Consider the following 26955-nt stretch of genomic DNA (forward strand, 5'->3'; position numbering starts at 1 on the left):
GAATTAAGGTGATTGTATGGTGATTCAAATGACAAAAAGCCCTTGTCCAGTATATCCCAGATCCCAAGCATCCTGCATAATAGATCCCATACCTGTATAATAGATACATGCGATACAAAGTACTATTTTATTATTACAGAGAAAAAAGGAAATCATTTTTAAAAATGTAAATTATTTTATTAAAATGGAGTCTATGTGAGATGGCCTTCCCGTAATTTGAAGCTTTCTGGATAACGGATCCCATACCTATAGTAAATAAATGGCACACAATACAGTAGTTGGAAAGAACTGTCGTAAAGACTATCTTGCTCTTGATCTAGCAAACTGATAAGATGAAGAACATTTAAGGCCATACTGAAGTCTGGAAAAGCTCCTACTATAAAAAATGCAAGATGGCCTTGAGATGCTTGAGAAATGTCTATGGAGCAGCAAATTGGTATAAACAAGTCTGAGCGACTTGCCATTATTCAGGTGTCTTCTTGTAGCCGATACATCAAGAAATGTTCTATGTGTATATGCCCAGCAATGTTATAAAACAATCAGTGTTTGCCATATGGGTGTCCTTATGTGGGTGCAGGGAGACAACAGCACTTTCACTGATACACAACCAGCAGTTAGTGACACCTGGCACAATGACTCCCTCTGTAGATGGCATTTGGGACACACAATACATCTACCTTTCCATTAGAGAAAAGGAATGGCCATGTAAATGAGAGTTCTGAATGAGAAGGAACCCTCCACACAAAAAAAGAAAACGATTTCTAACACACATTGCAGTAGATTATTAAGATATTTCAGCACATTTCCAGTTTCATTCCCTGTGAAAAAGTAGTATTAGTATTTTCATGCCAAAAAAAGCTTTATTGCTTAGTAAATAGTAAGAAATGTTGCCCAAACATAAAAATCAAAGCATAAACCGCTCATCCACATACAGATAAAATGTGCTTTGTATAATTGTTGTTCAGTGTTGATGTTGGGCTGATGATCCTGACTGTTATCTCTGCACCATGGAGCAGCTCCTCTTCTCTTCCTGCAGTCGCCCCAATGAGCAGAACAATAGAGAGGTGTCATACGGTGTAAGGCTACTGGTGCGGCACCCATATTTGCCTATATGTGGAAATTCCTCAAAATACAGCTTAAAAAGTACTAACAATCATTTTATGGGAAGTTATTGAAATGCATGTTCCATTTGTCCAGCATGGTGACAATAAATGTGATAAACTTTTAGCTGCATTCACAGAGAGCTCATTCAGACTTTGGTACAGCCCAGAAGGAGCTTCAGCTGGTTACCACCCACACTTGCTCCTGTCTCAGTTTCTTGGAGGACTGGCCATGTTTGCTGAAGTTGTGTGGCACCAGTAGCCACATTCCTTAAAAGTGGGGTCTTTAAAAGGGCACCTGTCGGGTAAAAATGTTATCCCCAACCAAAGGTGCGGGCTAATAGAGCCTGCATTCCGGTTGTAGATAACATTAATTTTTATTTTAAAACAATGCCCTCCGCCAATGCTACGCTACCCGAGCAGCCATGTTGTGTAACATGCATGTGAAATCACACACAATGCGCAATTCGTGGCACATTTTCATTATGCACATGCGAGTGACCAGACATGACTGCTCAGACTTGGAGCACTCTCGATGCGGGTGGCGTAGCGCAGGTGGGGGAATATGTTTTTTTAAAAAAACTACTGCTATCCCCAACCGGAATGCAGGGTCTATTAGCCCGCAACTTTTTTTTAGGGATAACATTTTTACCCAACAGGTGCCCTTTATTGGTCCACTCTTTTGGACCAATAAAGCTTACATCATAAGTCAGTAACGTAACTAGAGGGGGCGGCCCTGGCGCGTGACGTGCAGCCGGGCCCCCCTCCGTACGCCCGGAACTGCACGGGATGCATTGCACGTGACGACAAGACAAGCCCTGGCCCAATCGCACCCCCTGCTCCCCCGGTAGTTACGCCACTGTCATAAGTGGCTTATTAAAGAATTTCACCAAACTGGAATATAGATATTATTTAATATTGCCCTTTAATATGTTTTACTTTGGTCCACCATTTTATGATATTCTTTGTGCTTTCTGCAGCTCTAACTATAAAAGGAAGAGAAGTGGGAGTAAAAAACAGAACTTTGTCTATTAATTGAATCATGTGACCTATTGTATGTGTGCCCTTGGTTTGTTTCTGTGCATCGCGAATCATATGGTCCCTTATTTTTTAAAAGGGCAATTATCTAGTAGGGATTACCCAATGGCACATTCTACTTAAAAAAAGTATATATTTTTTTAGATATTTTTATTTAGATAAAACAGGGTTTTACACATGAGCCTATTGATGCTGTGGAACCCTGGAGCTAAAGCCACTCACAGCCGGTTGGATCAGTAGCCACAGCAGTCTTGAATCACATGCAACACTGAAAATGTTAGACACAACTAAAGGCGGCCAAACGTGGGCAGATTTAAACTGCCATTTTGGACCCTTCAGACCAATTCAGCAACTTATCTTTTGTGTATGGGACCCTCAACCAGGCCTACCCCACTGATATCTGGCTAAAAACCCTTAAATAGAGGACAGAATCTGCACATTGATGCCGCCCTTGATCAGAAGCTGACATTGCGGCTATTATGACCTCTCCAATGAGGTGGGTTAAAAAACTCGGCTCAAGCAGCAGCACCAAATAGGTTATCAGGATCGTCGGCTTGAGGACCCAATGATTGGATTTTCAATGCTTTACAATGAACATTAGAAAATACTGGAAAAAATGGACAACTAATGTGTAGTTTATGAGGGCCACACATAGAGCCTGTTAGATGTAAGGCACCAGACAATGGCACCCATGTTTAACACTTGGATCATAGGCAATTGCCTACAATTAAGTGCTGGGTAAGCACGAAATGCGTTCCAGGGACATTGATAAGTATTATTTTTAAATGATAAAATAAATATACTTTTTTTTAAACTGAAATGTTTTATTTATTTTCCAATAAAAAAAAAAAATCAACATGTTATTGCATGAGCACAGTCACAGAAAATCGTAAGATATCATATGTAAGTTCAATCATGAATAAGAGAGCAATAAGATAACATGGAGTAAAATGGAGAGTAAAAGAAACAATAAAGAAAAGGGGGAATAAATATACTTTTTACCAGCATGAAAATAGAAAATTTGAATTGGTTGAACTATAATGTGTTGCCTCATTTTGGTCACTAGAGGTTTCTATCATGCTTAACATTTGTACTTTATATTCACTATAGATTCTGTAGCCAATATATTTTCCATGACCACTGATTTGGTGACCTTGCCAAACAAAAACATATGGTTAGCTTTACAATGAACATAAACCAAAAACACTGGAAAAAATGGGCAATTGATGTGTAGTTTATGAGGGCAACACATAGAACCTGTTAGATGTAAGGCACCAGACAATGGCACCCATCATGTTTAACACTTGGATCAACATAAATTGATCCAGGGACTGGTCCAATTGCCATCTTGGAGTCAGGAAGGGATTTTTCCCTTCTGAGGGATTTTTAACTTCTTCTGGATCAACTAGCAGTTTGGCAGGTTATTTATATATATATATATATATATATATATATATATATATATATATATATATATATATAGACTTAAAAGGTTGAACTTGATGGACGTGTGATGACACCAGTAGAAAAACACGGTGGGCAATGGGATAACTGGCCCCACAGCAAATAAATTTTAGGGAGCCCAACATAACCAGAAGTTTTCCTGTTTTAACAATATATGTTGAAATTGCTCATTATTTAGGGCCGCATTGGGCCCCTATACCTCCTGGGCCCCCCTGCAGGTGCAGAGTCTTCTTCATCTGTAGTAACACCCCTGCCAGTGGGCTCTTCTGACCTAGACCCGATCTCTGACTACTCTCCCCCATCGTTTCCCCGCTGCCCTCCCTCTTCCAAATGCAGCAAATGTAATATAAGGACAGTGCATGGGGAAAGGGTCTGGTGGACTGGTGGAGGGTCCTAGAGGGGGTGTGGAAGCCCCATGGACCTCACACACCCCAGTCTGACCCCAATCAGAAGCAGCAAAATTTCTCTTACAGTAAAGTGGTACTGGCTAACATTTCCTACACTAAGAAAACAGATACAGGTATGGCACCTGTTATCCAGGATGCTCGAGACCTGGGGCTTTCCGGATAACAGATCTTTCCGTAATTTGGTTTTTCATACATTGTTCACTAGAAAATCATGTAAACATTAAACAAACTCAAATAGGCTGATTATGCTTTCAATAAGGATTAATTATATCTTAGTTTGGGTTATGTACAAAGTACTGTTTAATTATCACACTGAAAAAGGAAATCGTTTTTAAAAATTTGGATTTTTTGGAGAAAATGGAGTGAATGGGAGACGGCCATTCCGTAATTCGGAGCTTTGTGGATAATGGGTTTCCAGATCCCATTACCTGTATTACCATTTTGGGCCAGATCGTGCTAGGTCATGTATTTTCAGCACAGTATGACTGAATTGGTTTCATACTCATTTCTGATTTAATTACAGCATTTTCTGCTTCTGCCTTCAGAGGCTTTGCCTGCATTTATTGTTTGTTTATTCAAGGATCCAGAGACAATCAATGATTGTCAGACACTCTCATTTCAGCTGCTTAATAAGGAATGCCTAATCACATTACTCTCTCCTATGGAAACTGTAGGGTGTAATGTGAGAGTACTTACAGACACCTAAACATTTATATTCTTGTGATAAAATGCGCCATTTACTACAAAAAATTCAAGCTGTGCAACTGTTTCCTATTAGTGGGCCAGTTATTAACTGTCTAACCAATATAAATCCTTTGTTAAAGGATCTACAGATCTATATCACATGTAGAGAATGTGGTATAAATATGTTATATCTACATTAATGAAAAGGAAGCCCATTTTGACAATTATATAGATTGAAACACTACATGATTCACAGCATTATTGTGTTTGTCCCATTACCAGGGGCAGCTGGGAAATTGACAAAATGTCTAGCCCCATGTCAAAATTGAATATAAAAAAATATGTTTGCTCTTTTGAGAAATGGATTTCAGTGCAGAATTCTGCTGGCGTAGCACTATTAACTGATGCGTTTTGAAAAAAACATGTTTTCCGATGACAGGATCCCTTTAAGCGACCAATGAGGGTACAGAGAACTGCATAGGAGAAAAGTCATGCTCATATGGGGGGGGGGACTTGGCCACCAATGTTTTGGTCCTGGCTGAACCTTCTCTGGATAAAAATGAGCACTAGGTTCTGTATCTACTCACACTACAGAGAAACCCACTGACATCTAGTGGTGGATAATACATGTATAATATATTTGTTACAAAACTTGCAACAACAGAAAACAAATGATAATAAGGGCACATGAAGCGTATGATTCTCTCCACCTGCAAATTGTTATGAGGAGGAGAGAAGCGTAGTGAAAAGTTCATCTTCCACCTGCATGCGGCTACATGGAGAGGAGAGGGGATTGGGCTTTGGTGTTTTTCAGGCCCATCCCTGCACTGCTCTGTTTAGCCGCACACAGACAGAAGTTACATGTTTCAGCGCAGACAGAGGAAGCCAATGATTTGAGGTGATCCGCTCATCTCCACCTCATTAAATCTGCAGGCAGAGAGAAGTGTTCCAGGAAGTTAATCTCCCATAGACTCAGTTTTGAGCAAATTCACATTTTAAAAAATGATTTCCTTTTTCCTTTTCTCTCTGTAATAGCAAATACCTGTATTGTTCCAACTGAGATCCCAGACTTATATACAGTAGTAGAATTAATTCAAAGAAAAATGGACCTTTAGGGTGTTATTTATTAAAGTCAGATTTTTTCTGATCTAACCTTTAAAGGGAAAAAAACATGAATTTTTCATGATTTAATAAACCCCGATGGTGTTACAAGTCAGAATAAAAAAGTACTCCAACTCAGACCTGCCGAGTTCATGTAGAAGTCAATGGCAGATGTCCTGTTTATATCCTGATCTGAGCTAGGTTTCATTCAATAATCGGAAAATTTCATGGTTTTCAGGCGTCAAACCTGAAAAAGTCGCAGGTTTCGGGCATCAACTCTGGAAAAGTTGTGTTTTTCAGCAACTAATCCGAAAAATTCATACGGTTCAGATATTTTCACGATTTTATTGATTTCTTTCCCACTCAAGAATTTTTTGGAAACATTTATTGATGAATGGGGGGGGAAGTCTGTGCAGATTTGGTTGGAGTAGTTTTCTGAAAATGGTGAGAGCTTTTTGGATTTTGACAAATTTTTGAACTGAAGAAGCCACTGAAGTGGTGAAAGTTTTTTTTAAAATCTTTATTTTTTGTCAAGCAAAAAAGAAACATTACAGCAATTGCACATAGCCATTAAAGACATAGCCAAAAAGTCAACATTTCAAAAACACATTACTTTCGTTGCTACTAAAGTTATCAAGACTTTCAGAAAAACAAAAAATCCTAAAAGTAGGCTAAGCAATGTATCTTTTCATAAAACAAACAGATCTATCTTCGGTACGCTGCTAGAAGTATACAATCTTAGTATAGTGCAATCTGATCAGAGAACATATAAAGGGGGGTAAGAAAAGAAAGGGGGGAGAACAGTCCAGGCTTACTAATACACTCTGAAAAAGCAATGAATCACAATAGAAAGGAAGCAGTGTGACAATATAAATACAGTTTAGGCAAAACTAAGTACCAAAAAAGGCAAACAAATGCAAATAATAGCAGACATGAATTGAACTAAGAGGTGGCCCTGTCATGGTCTGGCAGAGAGCAGCCAACTAAGCGACCCGGTCTAGCCCCTTCCAAATAGTGAGTCCACGGCAGCCAAGTGGCCCAGTGTTTCCGAATAGCTGTTTGGGTTGCTGCATGGATCTCTTCAAACTTTCGAATCTCCTCCATTTCCGTCCACCATTCAGAGATAGTAGGCACCAAAGTGGATTTCCATTTACGTGGAATCAGGATTTTTGCAGCATTCAATGCATATTGAACCAAGGATTTATTGTAAAGGGATGTTGAAATGTCATTGTGGTGTAGCAATACCGCTGCCGCCGTCATCTCGATCTCTAGATGTAGCTGATCCTTGCATACAGACAGAAGCAGCGTCCAATATTTCTGAATTTCTGTACAGTCCCATAAAATATGGAGCAATGTGCCCCGACCAAGTCCACACCGCCAGCAAATGTCCGAGACCCCCGGGAAGATTTTATTCAATTTAGTAGGGGCATTGTACCATCTCGTCAGGATCTTGTAATTGCTTTCCAAGATGCGGCAACTCCTAGGACCAATACAGGATTTGAGAATCATCTCTTCTTGTTCCTGCTCAGAGAACGGATGGTTAAGGTCGTGGCCCCATTTAGCAAGATGCGGTTGTGGAGGCAGTCGCTCATCAGTACCTGTCAGAAGTAGGGATGTAGCGAACGTCGGAAAAAAAGTTCGCGAACATATTCGCGAACTTGCGCAAAAATGCGAGCGGTTCGCGAACGGTTCGCGAACCCCATAGACTTCAATGGGAAGGCGAACTTTAACATCTAGAAAAGACATTTCTGGCCAGAAAAATGATTTTAAAGTTGTTTAAAGGGTGCAACGACCTGGACAGTGGCATGCCAGAGGGGGATCAAGGGCAAAAATGTATCTGAAAAATCTGCCTGTGTGTGCTTGGAAGAGATAGTGTAGGGGGAGAGCTGTTAGTGATTTCAGGGACAGATGATAGTAAGTTTGCTGGCTAGTAATCTGCTTGATACTGCTCTGTATTGGAGGGACAGAAGTCTGCAGGGATTTGAGGGACATTTTAGCTTAGGTAGCTTTGCTGGCTAGTAATCTACTGTTCTCTTTAAACAACTGCCATACGTTGACCTTGTAGGCATTGTTTGCCCAGTTTTTTTGGACGCAGCCACTGAAGCACAGTTGCCAGAAAAAATATGCCATATAAATGCTGAAAATAGTCATTTTTCGCCATACGTTGACCTTGTAGACATTGTTTGCCCAGTTTTTTTGGACGCAGCCACTGAAGCACAGTTGCCAGAAAAAAATATGCCATATAAATGCTGAAAATAGTAATTTTTCGCCATACGTTGACCTTGTAGACATTGTTTGCCCAGTTTTTTTGGTTGCAGCCACTGAAGCACAGTTGCCAGAAAAAGTATGTCACGTAAATGCTGAAAATAGTCATTTTTTGCCATATACGTTGAGTCAACGTATGGCAAAAAATGACTATTTTCAGCATTTATATGGCATATTTTTTCTGGCCTCTGTGCTTCAGTGGCTGTGGCCAAAAAAACTGGGCAAACAATGCCTACAAGGTCAACGTCGTTGACCTTGTAGGCATTGTTTGCCCAGTTTTTTTGGCCACAGCCACTGAAGCACAGAGGCCAGAAAAAATATGCCATATAAATGCTGAAAATAGTCATTTTTTTGGTCGCAGCCACTGAAGCACAGTTGCCAGAAAAATTATGCCATATAAATGCTGAAAATATAAATTTTTTTGGTTGCAGCCACTGAAGCACAGAGGCCAGAAAAATTATGCCATATAAATGCAGAAAATATGCATTTTTTTGGTCGCAGCCACTGAAGCACAGTTGACAGAAAAATTATGCCATATAAATGCTGAAAATATAAATTTTTTTGGTTGCAGCCACTGAAGCACAGAGGCCAGAAAAATTATGCCATATAAATGCAGAAAATATGCATTTTTTTGGTTGCAGCCACTGAAGCACAGAGGCCAGAAAAAATTAAACCAGTAGGGTTTGCACCCTAGTTTGTAACGGTGGCGGAGGGAGGAGGAGGACGCTAAAGGACAGCTGTGTGTGGAGTCATGAGGCTTGAAGAGAAGGACAGCTGCATAGAAGTCAGAACAAGTCTTCCGGCGTGCAGTAACCCTCCGAGATCCACCCCTCATTCATTTTAATAAAGGTCAGGTAATCGACACTTTTGTGACCTAGGCGAGTTCTCTTCTCAGTTACAATCCCTCCTGCTGCACTGAAGGTCCTTTCTGAGAGCACACTTGAGGCTGGGCAAGACAAGAGGTTCATGGCAAATTGTGACAGCTCTGGCCACAGATCAAGCCTGCGCACCCAGTAGTCCAGGGGTTCATCGCTCCTCAGAGTGTCGATATCTGCAGTTAATGCCAGGTAGTCCGCTACCTGCCGGTCGAGGCGTTCTTTGAGGGTGGATCCAGAAGGGTTGTGGCGCTGCCTTGGACAGAAAAACATTTGCATGTCTGACGTTACAGACTGGCCAAAGGGCTTTGTCCTTGCAGGTGTGCTCGTGGCAGGATTACTGGCACCTCTGCCCCTGGAATGTTGATGAGTTCCTGAAGTGACATCACCCTTAAAAGCATTGTACAACATGTTTTGCAGGCTGGTTTGTAAATGCCGCATCTTTTCGGACTTGTGGTATGTTGGTAACATTTCTGACACTTTATGCTTGTACCGAGGGTCTAGTAGCGTTGCGACCCAGTACAGGTCCTTCTCCTTAAGCCTCTTGATACGGGGGTCCTTCAACAGGCATGACAGCATGAAAGACCCCATTCTCACAAGGTTGGATGCAGAGCTATCCATCTCCGCTTCCTCATTATCAAGGACTGCATCATCCACGGTCTCCTCCCCCCAGCCACGTACAAGACCAGGGGTCCCCAAAAGGTCACCACTAGCCCCCTGGGAAGCCTGCTCCTGTTGGTCCTCCTCCTCCTCCTCCACAAAGCCACCTTCCTCCTCTGACTCCACTTCTGGCACCTCTCCCTGCGTTGCAGCAGGTGCCTGGGTTCGTTCTGGTGATTCCGACCAGAAATCGTGCGCTTCCAGCTCCTCGTCACGCTGGTCTACAGCCTCATCTGTCACTCGTCGCACGGCACGCTCCAGGAAGAAAGCGAAGGGTATTAGGTCGCTGATGGTGCCTTCGGTGCGACTGACCATATTTGTCACCTCTTCAAAAGGTCGCATGAGCCTGCAGGCATCGCGCATAAGCACCCAGTAACGGGGGAAAAAATCCCCAGCTGTGCAGATCCAGTCCTACCACCCAGTTCAAAAAGGTACTCGTTGACGGCCCTTTGTTGTTGCAGCAGACGTTCCAACATAAGGAGCGTTGAATTCCAGCGAGTCTGGCTGTCAGAAATCAAACGCCTGACTGGCATGTTGTAGCGCTGCTGAATGTCAGCAAGGCGTGCCATGGCTGTGTAGGAACGTCTGAAATGGGCCGACACCTTTCTGGACTGGGTGAGAACGTCCTGGAATCCTGGGTACTTGGAGACAAAACGTTGGACTATTAAATTTAACACATGTGCCATGCAGGGCACATGTGTTAAATTGCCTAGTCTCAACGCTGCCAACAGATTGCTTCCATTGTCACACACCACTTTTCCGATCTGCAGTTGGTGTGGGGTCAGCCACCGATCGGCCTGTGACTGCAGAGATGACAGGAGTACAGATCCGGTATGGTTTTTGCTTTCCAGGCACGTCATCCCCAAGACAGCGTGACAACGGCGTACCTGGCACGTCGAATAGCCTAGGGGGAGCTGGGGGTGCACAGGTGTGGAGGAGGAGAAGGAGGACCAGCAGCAGAGTAAGAAGAAGAAGAAGACGAGGTAGAGAGCGATGGAGGAGTAGAGGTGGTGGCAGAACCGCGTGCAATCCGTGGCGGTGACACCAACTCCACTGTTGTTGTTGAGCTACCCATTCCCTGCTTCCCAGCCATTACCAAGTTCACCCAGTGGGCAGTGTAGGTGACATACCTGCCCTGACCATGCTTGGAGGACCATGCGTCAGTAGTCATATGGACCTTTGGCCCAACACTAAGTGACAGAGATGCGGTAACTTGGCTCTGCACATGTTGGTACAGGTGTGGTATTCCCTTTTTAGAAAAAAAATTGCGGCTGGGTACCTTCCACTGCGGTGTCCCAATTGCTACAAATTTGCGGAAGGCCTCAGAGTCCACCAGCTGGTATGGTAAAAGCTGGCGGGCTAAGAGTGCAGACAAGCCAGCTGTCAGACGCCGGGCAAGGGGGTGACAGTCAGACATTGGCTTCTTACGCTCAAACATGGCCTTCACAGAAACTTGGCTGGTGGCAGATGACTGGGAATGGGAACAGGTGGTCAAGGTGGAAGGCGGAGTGGAGGGTGGTTCAGACGGGTCAAGGAGAGCAGAGGTAGAGCAGTAAGATGCTGGACCAGAAGGAGTGTGGCTTTTAGTTTGCCTGTTGCCTTTGAGGTGTTGCTCCCAAAGTGCTTTGTGCTTGCCGCTCATGTGCCTTCGCATAGAAGTTGTACCTATGTGGCTGTTGGGCTTACCAAGGCTCAGTTTCTGACTGCACTCATTGCAAATTACAATGCTTTTGTCAGAGGCACACACATTAAAAAAATCCCACACTGCTGACTTTTTGGAAGTGTGCGATCTGGCGGTAACAGTAGAAGTTGGCGGAGTTGGCGGTATTGGCGGCAATGGCGGGTGCGTTGGCCGGCTGAACACAGGTGCCGATACATGTTGTTGCCCTACTGATCCCTGCGGGCTGTCCTCCCTGCTTCTTCTAAGTCTTATTCTCCTACTGCCTCTCTGACTCTCCGTCTCTCCATCTGAACTACCCTCCTCTTGCTCTCTTCTACTAGGCACCCACAAAACATCAATCTCCTCATCATCATTCTCCTCAGATGCATCAATTTCTTCTGACACATCACAGAAGGAAGCAGCAGCGGGGACCTCCTCCTCATTATGTCCATCTCTATCGTGTTCTCTGCCAGAATTAAATCTGGTGTAAGGTCCTCATCTCCTTCATCTTCTTCTGGCAATAATGGTTGCGCATTACTCAGTTCAAGAAACTCATTGGAAAATAACTCCTCTGACCCCAGTGAAGAAGGGGCACCGGTGGTGGAGGAAGTGTTACGTGGGGTGGCCATAGCAGTGGAGGATGAGGAGGATGTTGTGGTAAAGTTAGAAACGGTAGAGGATGGGGTGTGCTGTGTAAGCCAGTCAACTACCTCTTCAGCATTTTGGGAGTTCAGGGTCATTGGCTTTTTAAAACTGGGCAATTTGCTAGGGCCACAGGATTGCATAGCAGCACGGCCCCTAGCACGGCCTCTGCGTGGCGGCCTGCCTTTGCCTGGCATTATTTTTAAAAAAACAACAACAACAACAAAAACTCAGTTGGTTTTTCTGGAAACGATAATACACACAGCTAGATGGCGGGTTGAAGAAAACACTGTGCAAATAATGCCTACAAAGTCAACGTATACACTACTACAGCGGTGGATACGGATTACGTAAAATATATGAATGCTGCTTGAAAAAAAGTAACTCAAGTGGTTTTTCTAGAGACGATAATATTATCAATATTTAGACAAAATGTGAACAAGGTCACACAGCTCGATGGCGGGTTGAAGAAAACAGTGTGCAAATAATGCCTACAAGGTCAACGTATACACTACTACAGCGGTGGATACGGATTACGTAAAATATATGAATGCTGCTTGAAAAAAAGTAACTCAAGTGGTTTTTCTAGAGACGATAATATTATCAATATTTAGACAAAATGTGAACAAGGTCACACAGCTCGATGGCGGGTTGAAGAAAACAGTGTGCAAATAATGCCTACAAGGTCAACGTATACACTACTACAGCGGTGGATACGGATTACGTAAAATATATGAATGCTGCTTGAAAAAAAGTAACTCAAGTGGTTTTTCTAGAGACGATAATATTATCAATATTTAGACAAAATGTGAACAAGCTCACACAGCTCGATGGCGGGTTGAAGAAAACAGTGTGCAAATAATGCCTACAAGGCCAACGTATACACTACTACAGCGGTGGATACGGATTACGTAAAATATATGAATGCTGCTTGAAAAAAGTGACTCCGGTGTTTTTTCTGGAGACGGTAATATTATGGATATTTAGACAGAATGGGAACAAGGTCACACAGCTCGATGGCGGGTTGAAGAAAACAGTGTGCAAATAATGCCTACAAGGCCAACGTATACACTACTACAGCGGTGGATACGGATTACGTAAAATATATTATGGCTGCTTGAAAAAAGTGACTCCGGTGTTTTTTCTGGAGACGGTAATATTATGGATATTTAGACAGAATGGGAACAAGGTCACACAGCTCGATGGCGGGTTGAAGAAAACAGTGTGCAAATAATGCCTACAAGGCCAACGTATACACTACTACAGCGGTGGATACGGATTACGTAAAATATATTATGGCTGCTTGAAAAAAGTGACTCCGGTGTTTTTTCTGGAGACGGTAATATTATGGATATTTAGACAGAATGGGAACAAGGTCACACAGCTCGATGGCGGGTTGAAGAAAACAGTGTGCAAATAATGCCTACAAGGCCAACGTATACACTACTACAGCGGTGGATACGGATTACGTAAAATATGTGAATGCTGCTTGAAAAAAGTGACTCCGGTGTTTTTTCTGGAGACGGTAATATTATGGATATTTAGACAGAATGGGAACAAGGTCACACAGCTCGATGGCGGGTTGAAGAAAACAGTGTGCAAATAATGCCTACAAGGCCAACGTATACACTACTACAGCGGTGGATACGGATTACGTAAAATATATGAATGCTGCTTGAAAAAAGTGACTCCGGTGTTTTTTCTGGAGACGGTAATATTATGGATATTTAGACAGAATGGGAACAAGGTCACACAGCTCGATGGCGGGTTGAAGAAAACAGTGTGCAAATAATGCCTACAAGGCCAACGTATACACTACTACAGCGGTGGATACGGATTACGTAAAATATATTATGGCTGCTTGAAAAAAGTGACTCCGGTGTTTTTTCTGGAGACGGTAATATTATGGATATTTAGACAGAATGGGAACAAGGTCACACAGCTCGATGGCGGGTTGAAGAAAACAGTGTGCAAATAATGCCTACAAGGCCAACGTATACACTACTACAGCGGTGGATACGGATTACGTAAAATATATTATGGCTGCTTGAAAAAAGTGACTCCGGTGTTTTTTCTGGAGACGGTAATATTATGGATATTTAGACAGAATGGGAACAAGGTCACACAGCTCGATGGCGGGTTGAAGAAAACAGTGTGCAAATAATGCCTACAAGGCCAACGTATACACTACTACAGCGGTGGATACGGATTACGTAAAATATGTGAATGCTGCTTGAAAAAAGTGACTCCGGTGTTTTTTCTGGAGACGGTAATATTATGGATATTTAGACAGAATGGGAACAAGGTCACACAGCTCGATGGCGGGTTGAAGAAAACAGTGTGCAAATAATGCCTACAAGGCCAACGTATACACTACTACAGCGGTGGATACGGATTACGTAAAATATATGAATGCTGCTTGAAAAAAGTGACTCCGGTGTTTTTTCTGGAGACGGTAATATTATGGATATTTAGACAGAATGGGAACAAGGTCACACAGCTCGATGGCGGGTTGAAGAAAACAGTGTGCAAATAATGCCTACAGGGCAAATAATGCCTAAAAGGTCAACTTATACACTACTACAGCGGTAGTAAAATAAAAAAAGTAAAATAAAAAAAAATGAATATTAAAAAAAAAAATTAAAGTTGGTGCTGCTGAACTACTAGGAGCAGCAGATTAGCACACCAGTCCCACTCCCCAACACTGCTAGACTAATAGCACTGGGCTCTTATAGTAGTAGTAGTAGTAGTAGTAGTAAAACAACAAAAAAATAAATAAAAGCAGTCCTTACAAGGACTACTGTTATTGCAGCAGTCAGCAGATGAGATCAGAAGCAGGACAGCTGCCCACTGCAGCTACATACAGAGCACTGCAGTAGAAGGTAGATTACTAGCCAGCAAAGCTACCTAAGCTAAAATGTCCCTCAAACCCCTGCAGACTTCTGTCCCTCCAATAACAGAGCAGTATCAAAACGATTACTAGCCAGCAAACTTTCAACTGTCCCTGAAATCACTAACAGGCAGCAGCTCTCTCCCTACACTATCTCTTCAGCACACACAGGCAGAGTGAAAAAACGCTGCAGGGCTTCGGTTTTTATAGGGAAGGGGAGTGGTCCAGGGGAGAGCTTCCTGATTGGCTGCCATGTACCTGCTGGTCTGGGGTGAGAGGGCAAAAAAAAGCGCCAACAATGGCGAACCCAAAATGGCGAACGTCGCGCGACGTTCGCGAACTTCCGGCGAGCGCGAACACCCGATGTTCGCGCGAACAAGTTCGCCGGCAAACAGTTCGCGACATCTCTAGTCAGAAGTATCCGGTAAATAGATGAGATGCTACGTCTGACCGGAGCTGCTTGACAACACAGGGATTCAAATGTTGTATAAATAGAAGTGCCCAAGGGCTGCGGGAGCTTAGGGCGAATAAAACTCGCCAACTGTTGGTAGCGGAAGAGTTCAGATGCAGGTAGATGTAATAACTCTTTGAGTTGCACCCAATGAGGTAAAATTCCCTTGGGGCATAAATGGAAAATTTGTGTTATTGTGCCTTGTTGCCAAAGAGATAGATAGCCCTTAGTCACACCAGGAGGAAAGTCAGCATTATGCGTAAGAGGGGTCAGCAAGGATTTTGCCGACATAAGACCATTCCTTGTCTTAAGCATATCCCAAACATTGAGGGCATAAGTAGAAAGGTGATGTTGTAAATCAGTGTTTCGATGCTTCGGAGAAAGCCAAGGAAGAAGTTGCAGAGGCTGAGCTGAAAAGGTCTGTTCTATAGAGACCCAAGCTTTAGAGCGGCCATGATAAGTCCAATCCAAAATCCTTAGCAAAACACTTGCTTGATGATATTTGCTGAAGTCTGGTAAACCAGTACCCCCTTTAGTTTTAGGACGCGTGAGAATGTCGAATTTAATCCGAGGGCTTTTGTTATTCCACACAAAGTTCCGGATCAAGGAGTTCAAAAGTTTGAAGAAATCGAGCGGAGGTTTCATCGGAAGGGCCTGAAACACATATAACAAGCGTGGCAAAATATTCATTTTTACTGTATTAACTCTGCCAAACCATGACAAAGCCTTACCAGACCAATCACTCAAGTCACTCTTGATAGTCTGCAACAAAAAAAGATAATTAATACGAGCCCAATCTGTAAAATTCGGAGTCAAGTGGATACCCAAATACAAAAGTTTATCTTTTGCCCATTTGAAGGGAAACTGATCCCTAAGCGCCATGAAAGTTGTATGTGGTAAGCTGATGTTAAGTGCGCTTGACTTATCATAATTTATTTTAAAATTACTTAACCTGCTAAAGTGTTTTATTTCAAGTAACAAATTAGGCAGCGTAACAATAGGTTGTGTAAGCGTGAATAACAAGTCATCTGCGTATGCACATATTTTGTGTTGTACCTTGCCATCGGAAATACCATGGATATTAAGATTAGTTCTTATTTTACACAATAGAGGCTCCAAAGACAATATGAACAGAAGTGGCGATAATGGGCACCCCTGTCTAGTACCATTATGAAGTGAGACAGACTCCGAGAGAGAGTTATTTATCTTGATTGTAGCAGACAACTCAGTGTACAGGGACGTGATCCACTTCATAACATTCGGGCCCATGCCTATATACCGAAGACAGTGGAACATATAGTCCCATCTTACCCTGTCAAACGCCTTTTCGGCATCAGTGGACAGGAGAAAGAGGGGGACTCGATGCCACGCAGCCAAAGCAATAATATTACCAATTCTGTTCAAATTATCTCTTGCTTCCCTGAGAGGGAGAAACCCCGCTTTATCCAAGTGTATCAGTTGAGCTAAACCAGGTTTGAGACGTGTTGCAATGATTTTGGACAATAATTTGACATCATTATTAATTAAAGAAATCGGCCTGTAACTGGTGGGGGAAGCAGGATCCTTTCCTTTTTTAAGTATAAGACTAATATGTGCCTGTAGCGAAGTGGGAGACCAGAGATGTCCCTTGCTAATCGCATTATATGCTCTAGTAAGCGGAAGGACTATATGGGGCAGTAAGATTTTGTAAAAAGACATTGAAAATCCATCAGGCCCTGGACATTTCCCTGCGGGAGTATCCTTGATAGCTCGCTCCAATTCTAAAACTGTGATATCATTTTCTATAGATTGTAGCCAATCAGGATCAAATATAATATTCAGAGCAAGCTCACCAAATTTCGTTGTTGGCTTCTTCCACAGGTATTCTGTGTATAATACCCAATAGTTCAATGCATTCAGTAGTTTGTGGAACAAATCCAGGGCAGCAACTTGTCTGCAAAGTTCTTTATTGGGAAGCTGAGTTACACAACATGTTTCGGGCCTACGCCCTTTATCAAGTGCATAAAACGTTTTTTTGCACTTGATAAAGGGCGTAGGCCCGAAACATGTTGTGTAACTCAGCTTCCCAATAAAGAACTTTGCAGACAAGTTGCTGCCCTGGATTTGTTCCACAAACTACTGAATGCATTGAGCCAATCAGGATCCCCTTGTGACATGTTAGAAGACTCTAAATAATCTACATAAGGATCAACTGGAGCAGCGTTAGATTGAGGGGAGGGGCCGAGATGCGTGTCACGAATATTATATAAATCTCGATAAAAGTCCACCAAAACTTTATGAATCCCCTTAGGTGAATTGTGTAAATAACCTTTGGGGTCTTTCAAATGGAAAATATGATTTTTGTGTTCTTTAGCTTTAAGAGCCCTAGCTAACAAGCTTCTGCACTTATTACCATGATCATAATATAATTTGCGAAGAGCAAAAGCCGCACGGTCTGTCTCTGTTTGTATTAATGCCTTAAGTTCTAATCTAACCTGCGTCAGTTCAGTCAGTAATTGAGGCGACTGTGAGGCTTTATGGGCTGTATCAATTCGCTGAAGTTTCTGTATTAATTCTAGTTTCTTTTTAGTTTTATCGCGTTTTAGTCTTGCGCCAAATTGTATCAGGATACCCCTTATATAGCATTTATATGCTTCCCATTCCAAAATAGCATTAGAGGCCGTGTTAACATTTAGTTGAAAATATTCTGTCGTGTTTGTGGTTAAACTTTTTAACACCTCTGGATTCTGCAGAAGGCTACCGTTCAATTTCCATGAGAATTGCTTTGTATTAGAGGTGGATAGTGAAATACTTAAAAACACAAAAGCATGGTCAGACCATGCAATCGGACCTATGTCCGTGTGAATGATACTATCTAAAGAGTCATGAGAAAGCAGAATATAGTCAATCCGACTATGAGTATTTTGGCTGTGAGAATAGTGTGTGTAGTCTTTAACCGTTGGGTTGACTACTCTCCATCCATCCACCACTCGTAGAGAATGCAATTGAGTCTTGAGCTTTTTAATTTGTTTGAATGGTAGAGAGGATTTACCTGAAGAGCAGTCAATTCCAGGGTCCAACGGGGTATTTAAATCCCCACCTATAAATAAAGTGCCTTCTGCAAAACCCAAAAGCCTGGTATAGACACGCTCCATAGTAATGCTTTGCTCCTTATTCGGCAGGTAAATGGAGGCAAAGGTATATTTGTGAAAGTTTTTTTAATCATCGTTATCAAACAATTTACTTGAACAAATCTGGTGTGGGAAAAGACCTAATAAAGTTGTAAAAAAAACCTTACTGTACGATTTTTCACATTATCGCCAGAAAACCACAATTCATTGAATTATTGCATGCAACCCAGTGCAGATTGTGATACTGTATCTTCCAATTTTAAACAGGACATCTGTCATTGACTACATGACCTTGGCAGGTTTGAGATGGAGTTCTTATTGTTATTATTCCGACTTTTAACAGCTTGGGGTTTACTAAATCTCAAAAAATTTGTTTTTTTAAAGGGGTGTTTTTCCCCTTTAAAAGTCTGACCAGAAAAAAATCTGACTTATAAATAAATAACCCCCTAAATGTCCAGTTGCCTTTGAATTAATTCTACTAGATACTGTGTATCAAGACCTGGATAAATAAGAAGACATTCCAGGGTATGGGGATCAGGCCCAGATTTGTTGCTAGGCCACAAAGGCCCGGGACTAGGGCAGCATAATATTAGAGGCGGCATGAGGAGCACTGGAGACACGCAGCTCCACTCAGAGGGGTGCTAGGGCGCACAGCCTAGGGTCATTTGCACAGTAAATCCAGTCCTGATGGGGATCCAAATTTTGGAAAGATCCATTATTCGGAAAAACCCCGGGTCCCAAGCATTCTGTTTAACATCTCCTATAAGTGTATATATATTCTATATACCTTATATATATATATAGGAATTAACTCTGCAGCCTTGCTTTTATATGATAAGAGCTATAGATAGATATACAGCGGATTATTTCCATGAGAATAATGAAGGCTGATTGTAGGGTTCTTACCCAGGTTGAAACACTAATTAAACTATTTACACATGAGACCAAATAGCGGAATTGTTACTCCCTATACTCCATTACATTAGTGATTGAGCCGAGTGGTAAAAGGCTCAAAACATGAGTCTTATCCTACCAATTAGTCATTTTGTTGATATTTATTGTGTTTTTACTGGTGTCTAAAAACGAAATGGTACAACTACACCCACATTGGTTCAGAAACACTGTGGACACTCCGGAGATAAAATAGTTTTTTAAATTTCCCATGCACCAATCCCCATTGCTCTGGTCCAGACAATGAAAATTTGCGCGAATAAAAGGAAGGGGACAGGGGCGACGAACATCAGAGGGCCTAAGGGTGCCCACTATGTAAATCCGGCCCTGCCTGTAGGCTGAACAAGAGAAAATTATATTTGCAGATCACTGCATTTCTGTACTACCATCAGTTTTGTGGATATTTTACTACAATATCCATGGAGTTTCATTAGGGGCAGATTTATCTAAGGTCGAGGTGAAAAATATTTTGACCCATTCTTTTGAAAAATAAATCTAAAATTGACAATATCGAATCAAATTTGATCGGATTCGATATTCCTTTGAATCATACGATTCGAATTCGGGCGAATAAGGACCTATTCGACCAAAAAAAAAACTTTGACTTAAGTTCGGTTGGTCTTTTTGAATTCGAATTTTGAAGTTTTTTCAATTCAAAATTCGACCCTTCATAAATATGCCCTTTAGTGTTTTAAAGCATTCCAGATTTCAAAATAATATCAGTAACCTGATTTCTCCCACTGTCTACTTTATGATATGTATATAAATACACAAACTATAAAGAAATAAATAATGAAGACAAACTGAAAAGTTGCGTAGAATTGGCCATTCAGCTTTGAAATGGGGATCACTGACCCCATCTAAAAACAAATATTCTGTAATGTACTGCTATTGCTACTTTTTATTACTCTTCTTTCTAATCAGGCCTCTCCTATTCATATTCCAGTCTCTTATTCAAATCAGTGCATGGTTGGTAGGGTTATTTGGACCCTAGCAACCAGATTGCTGAATTTGCAAACGAGAGAGCTGCTGAATAAAAATAACTCACAAAGCATAATTAATAAAAAAAATAATGAAAACCAATTGGCAATTGTCTTGCAATATTACTTCCTACATCATACTAAAAGTTAACTCTGAGGTCAACAATCCCTTTGAGAGAAAAAGGCTTATTTAGCAATGAAGCACATGGTGCAATTTTTGTGTACCCACAATACAGTGTCCCTGTACAGAATACCAGCGTAAAAGTAATGAGCTAGTGATCATTCAGGAGAGACGGAATGACTTCTGTATTCATCATATTGTGTATTTTTAAAGCAAGGCAAAGAAAAATGCAATAAATATATTTTCTACCATATTTGTACTGAAGCATTTCTATGAAGCAGCTGTCACTTCACATTCTGAGAGAAGAAAGTTTGTTTGCCTCTCTATGCTAAAACTGCGGCATTATTTTCAGTAATACAACAGATGGGACCAATATACTATGTATGTATTCAGAAGTTTGCAGTATATAAGCCAGGGGCGTAACTACAGAGGCAGCAGACCCTGCGGCTGCAGGGGGGCCCAGGAGGTATAGGGACCCCATGAGGCCCTAATTCATAGATAATTTCAAGAAATATTGGTAAAACAGGTCAACTTCTAGACATCTTGGGGGCCTGAAAAATAATAATTTGCTGTGAGGCCCAATAATATCTAGTTACACCCCTGATATAAGCTATTCTATGAAGCAGCTGTCACTTCACATCCTGAGCGAAGAAAGTTTGTTTGCCTCTCTATGCTAAAACTGCGGCATTATTTTCAGTAACACAACAGTTGGGCACCAATATACTATGTATGTATTCAGAAGTTTGCTGTTTTTCTACAAGACTGACGGGATGCCTCCCATGAACTGCCATCAGCCATCCCAACAAGAACAAGGAAAACATGCCCAAGTGATTCTCAGAGGCTCCAACTTATTCTGTCACTCCACTAAAAGAAGATATTTTTAATACATATTTGATTTGTGCTGAATTCTTTTTGTTATGTTTTCGGAACGGCATACCTCTATTAGTTTTAATAACATCTTACAACCTTGCTAGTGAATAACAACGCCCACAATGATATTTTGATCACTGTGATATTTTCAATTCAAAGCAATGAAAGTCAAAGAGGGATGTTCATACTTCCAGCTGTAGAAATGTTTCAGTAAATAGATTTTTGCCTTTAAATATTTCCAGTGTGGTTTAATTTACTACTGCAAAGCAGGGCGTGAAGTGCAAAAAGTAGGTACAATCAACCATGTTGTTTTGTATTTTGCACCCTGCCCTGCAGATAAAAGTATTACTCCAAAATAGATGCAGAATAGAGTCAGTGGTGTAACTTTGGGGGCCCCAACAAAAATGTTTCCAATATATAAGGATGTAGTGCACCTATGTACTATATGTTCTCTAGTTTTACAGTAGATACAACTGTTATCTGGTTATACTTTCAAAATATGTGTGTTGGCCAACATGAGAACAAGTATTTCTTCTGCAACAGACAGGACTGACTCAAATAAAGAACCTCTATCATGTAACTGGGCTGTTGTACAATAGTGTTAGTTCTCTAAGTCCCTTGCAGGGTCAGGCCAAGCCAACCGGGCACCCTAGGCAACCTGGTTGGCTAAGGCGCCTGTCTGGCTAAAGATTGGTCAGATATCAATTAAGCAGGTCTAAAAATCTCATTGGATGAGAGCCACATCAGCCTGTTCATGTAGTTCAAGTCCAAAGAGCCTTTGGAGCCTTACATGTAATATTTTACATGACTACACACACGTGGGCAGCCACACATTTTAAGGCAAAACATAAGCTAATGCTTGTGGAAAAAGAAGTGGGGGATAGTATCCTGCTCACATTAACCAACAAAGGGGGTCATACACATACATTACATATATACAGTATTTTGCAAAAGTCTTTTTATTATTTGTGTTGCGTTAAATGACACAACAAAGAATTTAACAATATCAGTCCATTGTATATTTTTATGGAATATCTTTTTGGCTCAGAAATATCATTATGCGATGTTCATTAACAATAGTTTGCAGGTTAGTGCTGAGCTGTCCCAAGAAAGGAAGAAAGCAGCATGAATTTGGATGGACAGATTTTTCTATTGAGGTTAGATTATGAGGAGCACTAATGAACAGCACAGGGATATAAGGAAGAGGCGGCTGGATTACTAACAGACTGATGTGCCACTAAGGCACCTAGTAACAACCCTAATGTACAATTCATCCTCCAACACATGCTGGGCACTCAACAATTGCTTGTTTTAGAGAAGAAATCAAACTGTAACCATTTCTGGTCAGAATAAGCAGAAAATCTTAGAGGATATTTTGTTACCGCAGGTCGATATGAGTTGGATCCAAGATCCCGCTCACACAAGCCTTCTTTAAATGAATGATTTATATAGTACAGACATATTCGACAATGCTTTACATAGAATAGACATCATTCACATCAGACCTGGCCTCATTGGGGCTCACTATCTAAGGCTCCTTCACAATTACACAAACTCTAGTCAGTTTTATGTTTCACAAGCTGTGACCGCACCAGTTATTTTCATGTGACTTTTGTGCGCACTGCACTCTAATACAGCAATATCGGACTGGGAGATCCAGGGCCCACTTGGGCTGCAACCTAACAAAATCCAAGATGGTGACTGTCTGGGCATAAATTAGAAGGCCTGGATCATTGCTGTTACAGATCTTATGAAAGTTTAGTCTGATGCAGTGAGTTCAGTATATAAAATAAAGCATTTCTATTTGTTTGCCCAGTGTTGATAAATGAGCTCCAGTGTGTCTATTGTATATGGGGCTAAACTTCCCACTGCTTCTCATTGTGTTTAATGTATTTTGGGGGCCACTACTTCTCCCTCTCATTGTATAATGTATTTATGATGTGGAGTTATTGTTCATAGAAGGCAGTGTACCATTATATACAAGTGCATACTGTGTGTATATGTATATCTCCTTTACTGTACAATCTAATTGAGGCTAATGGTACATGGGAAAGTTTTCCCACTTGTTAATATTAACGACAGTAGCAGCAGTGCTATTAGCCAAAGCAGACACCATCCGTTCAGGAAACTGAATCCTTCTGGAGAGGTGTCAGGGAGATGTTGTCCTGCTACCTTCCCAGTGTTCTGTTAATAAGCTGCTGATGGGCTGCTGGGGGAAAAGGTGATATCAATCCAACTTGCTGCGTGGCAGTAAAGAATTGTCAGGGAGCCGGGAGCTCCCTCCAGGGAGGTAGTCAGGATCGAGGAGGAAGCCCTCTTGAGGGAGCAAGGTCGCGGTGTCCAATGGGTTAATTCAAAGAGTAGTCAGGATCCAGGCAAGAGTTCACAGGCAGGCAGAATTCAGCAAAGTCCAAAGTCCAGGCAAAGGGTCAGGAAATCAATCAGGAACAAGATTTTAGCAAATAAAGCTTCACAGGAAACCCAGGATACTATAAGGAAAGTAGTCCTATACTTGGGCGCCATTCTGGCGTCTAGTTGGCGTTTTTATTTTGAATTTGGCGCCATTGTGACGTCATTGACGCCCTTGCGCTGACGTCGGCGCGCTGACGTCATCGCGCCGGCGCCGCTACCCACGTGGCGGCCATGGGCGCCGCCATTTTGGGAGCGACGCCGGCAAGGAGGGACGCGCCGCCCGGAGCTCTTGGACCTGCTCCGGGCGGCGATCGTGACAGTACCCCCCCCTCACGGGGGGCCTCTGGACCACCAGGACTTGGCTTCTGGGGAAATTTGGAGTGGAACTCCCTCACCAGACGAGGAGCATGGACATCAGAGCGTCCTTCCCAGGAGCATTCTTCAGGGCCGAAGCCTTTCCACTTGATGAGGTACTGAAGAGAGCCCCTGGAGATCCTGGAGTCAAGGATTTTCTCCACCTCATATTCTTGTTGACCATCCACAGAGATGGTAGGAGGGGGAGGCTGGACAACGGAAAAGCGGTTGGAGGTAGCGGGTTTCACCAAGGAGACATGAAACACGTTAGGAATTCGCATCTCAGGGGGAAGCTGAAGTCTGACAGCCACAGGGTTGATCACCTCCGAGATGGAGAACGGACCTACGAACCTCGGACCCAACTTAGGAGATGGTACCTTCAACCGAATGTTCCTGGAAGACAACCAGACTTTATCACCGACCTTGTAGGGAGGAGAGGGTCTACGTCTACGATCTGCAAACGTCTTATGAACCAGAGCACTCTTCTCCAGGTTTGACTTGGTTGCAGCCCAAATAGCAGACATGTGGGCTGCATGGTCATCAGCGGCTGGAACATCAGACAACACAAAGTCTTGTGGGAAGGCTTGAGGATGTTGACCATAGACAGACATAAAAGGGGACCTTCCAGTGGAAGTGTGGCAGGCATTGTTATGAGCAAATTCCGCCCACGGGAGGAGATCAGACCAATCATCTTGACAAAGGGAAACGTGCTTCCTCAAGAACTGTTCCAAGGCTTGGTTCACTCGCTCAGCCGCTCCATTGGTCTGGGGATGATAAGCTGAGGAGAACTGAAGATTAATACCCAGATCTTTGCACAGGGAACGCCAGAACTTTGCCGTGAATTGGGACCCTCTATCAGAAACGATCTCAGCCGGGAAGCCATGCAGGCGAAAAATGAACTGGATGAACAACTGTGACAACTCCACTGCAGATGGAAGCTTCCGTAGAGGAATGAAGTGGGCCATCTTGCTGAAGCGGTCAATGACAACCCAAATCACGGTGTTCCCACAGGAGGGAGGAAGTTCAACAATGAAGTCCATTGCCAAATGCGTCTAAGGACGAGAGGGAACAGGCAACGGCTGTAGTAACCCACTGGGGCGAGAATGGCTGGACTTGGAAGTGGCACAAACAGTACAGGCAGAAACAAAGTCTTTGACATCTTTACGGATTGTCGGCCACCAGACAAGACGCCGTAAAAGTTCAAGAGTTTTAACAGGACCAGGATGTCCCGCTTGTTTGGAACTATGAGTCTGTTGCAGAATAGGCAGACGAAGCTCAGGAGGTACAAAAGCCAATCCGATGGGGGTATCAGGAGGGGCAGAAGATTGACCAGCCAGGATTTGATCAGCAAACTGAGGATACAGTGAAGCGATGATCTTGACAGGAGGAATAATAGGCTCTTGTCTTTCAGGAGTACGATCCACCGGAGTGAAACTTCGAGACAGAGCGTCGGCTTTCCGATTTTTGGAGCCAGGACGAAAGGTCAAGACAAAGTTGAAGCGGGAGAAGAACAGAGCCCACCTGGCCTGACGAGGATTCAGTCTCTTGAGAGAATGTATGAACTCCAAGTTCTTATGATCAGTGTAAATCGTGACCGGAATTGAAGAACCCTCTAGGAGGTGACGCCACTCTTCGAGAGCAAGTTTGACAGCCAGGAGTTCTCGATTTCCTACATCGTAATTCTGCTCTGCAGGAGAAAACTTTCTGGAGAAAAAGGCACAGGGGTGCAATTTCCCATCGGTAGAATGTCTCTGGGATAGGATAGCCCCTGCACCTACCTCAGATGCATCCACCTCAATGCAAAAGGGCAACTTAGGATCCGGATGACGGAGAACTGGGGCAGAAGAAAATGCGTCTTTTAGGGACTGAAAAGCTTCTACGGCAACTGGAGGCCAGGACCTGAGATTGCCCCTTTTCGGATGAGAGTAAGGATAGGTGCAATGCGGGAAGAAAACCCCCTGATGAATTGCCGGTAGTAGTTGGCAAATCCGATGAACCTTTGTATAGCCTTGGTGCTCAAGGGAAGGGGCCATTCTTGGATTGCTGACACCTTAACGGGATCCATCTCGAAACCTTATGGGGAGATGATATAACCCAAGAAAGGAATTTTAGACACTTCAAAGACACATTTCTCCAACTTGGCGAAGAGAGAGTTCTTCCTCAAACGAGAGAGTACTTCTTTCACCTGGGAGCGGTGAGATTCGAGGTCTTTCGAGAAGATTAGGATGTCATCCAGGTACACGACCACAGACTTTCCCAAGAGGTCCCGGAAAATGTCATTCACAAGCTCCTGAAAGACAGCGGGGGCATTACAGAGGCCAAAGGGCATCACGAGATATTCATAGTGCCCATCCCGAGTGTTGAATGCCGTTTTCCATTCATCCCCTTCACGGATGCGGATGAGGTTGTACGCCCCACGGAGATCTAACTTAGTGAAAATCTTAGCCCCTTTCAATTGGTCAAAGAGTTCAGCAATCAAAGGTAAGGGGTACCGGTTTTTAACAGTGATTTTATTAAGGCCCCGGTAGTCAATGCAAGGACGTAGGCCTCCATCCTTCTTTTCCACGAAGAAGAAACCTGCCCCGGCAGGAGAAGTAGAAGGGCGAATAAACCCCCGCTGGAGATTTTCTTGGATATATTCCTTCATGGCAGCGGTCTCTGCTGGGGAGAGAGGATAAGTGCGACCTCTAGGAGGCATGGTTCCTGGCAGGAGATCGACAGGACAATCGTATGGCCGATGTGGAGGAAGGAATTCTGCGGATTTCTTACAGAATACATCAGAGAATTCCCTGTAGAAGGAAGGTAGAGTCTTCAGATCAGACATAGAGATATTCACCCTCTGGAGGGGTTTAGCAGGAAGACAATGCTGCTGACAAAATGGGCTCCAACGGGAAATCTGTCCTGCGGACCAGTCAATGGT

The 26955-nt window shown here is 42.8% G+C and overlaps 1 protein-coding gene across 1 annotated transcript in view; it reads right to left on the reverse strand.

Annotated features, from left to right (window-relative positions):
• The window catches only part of LOC108709359 (mediator of RNA polymerase II transcription subunit 31-B), a 65594-nt gene that overhangs the window by 25417 nt on the left and 13222 nt on the right, over positions 1-26955 (reverse strand). The gene's annotated exons all lie outside the window — the stretch shown is intronic.

Source organism: Xenopus laevis, chromosome 2S (assembly GCF_017654675.1).
Source record: "Xenopus laevis strain J_2021 chromosome 2S, Xenopus_laevis_v10.1, whole genome shotgun sequence".
Lineage (NCBI taxonomy): Eukaryota > Metazoa > Chordata > Amphibia > Anura > Pipidae > Xenopus > Xenopus laevis.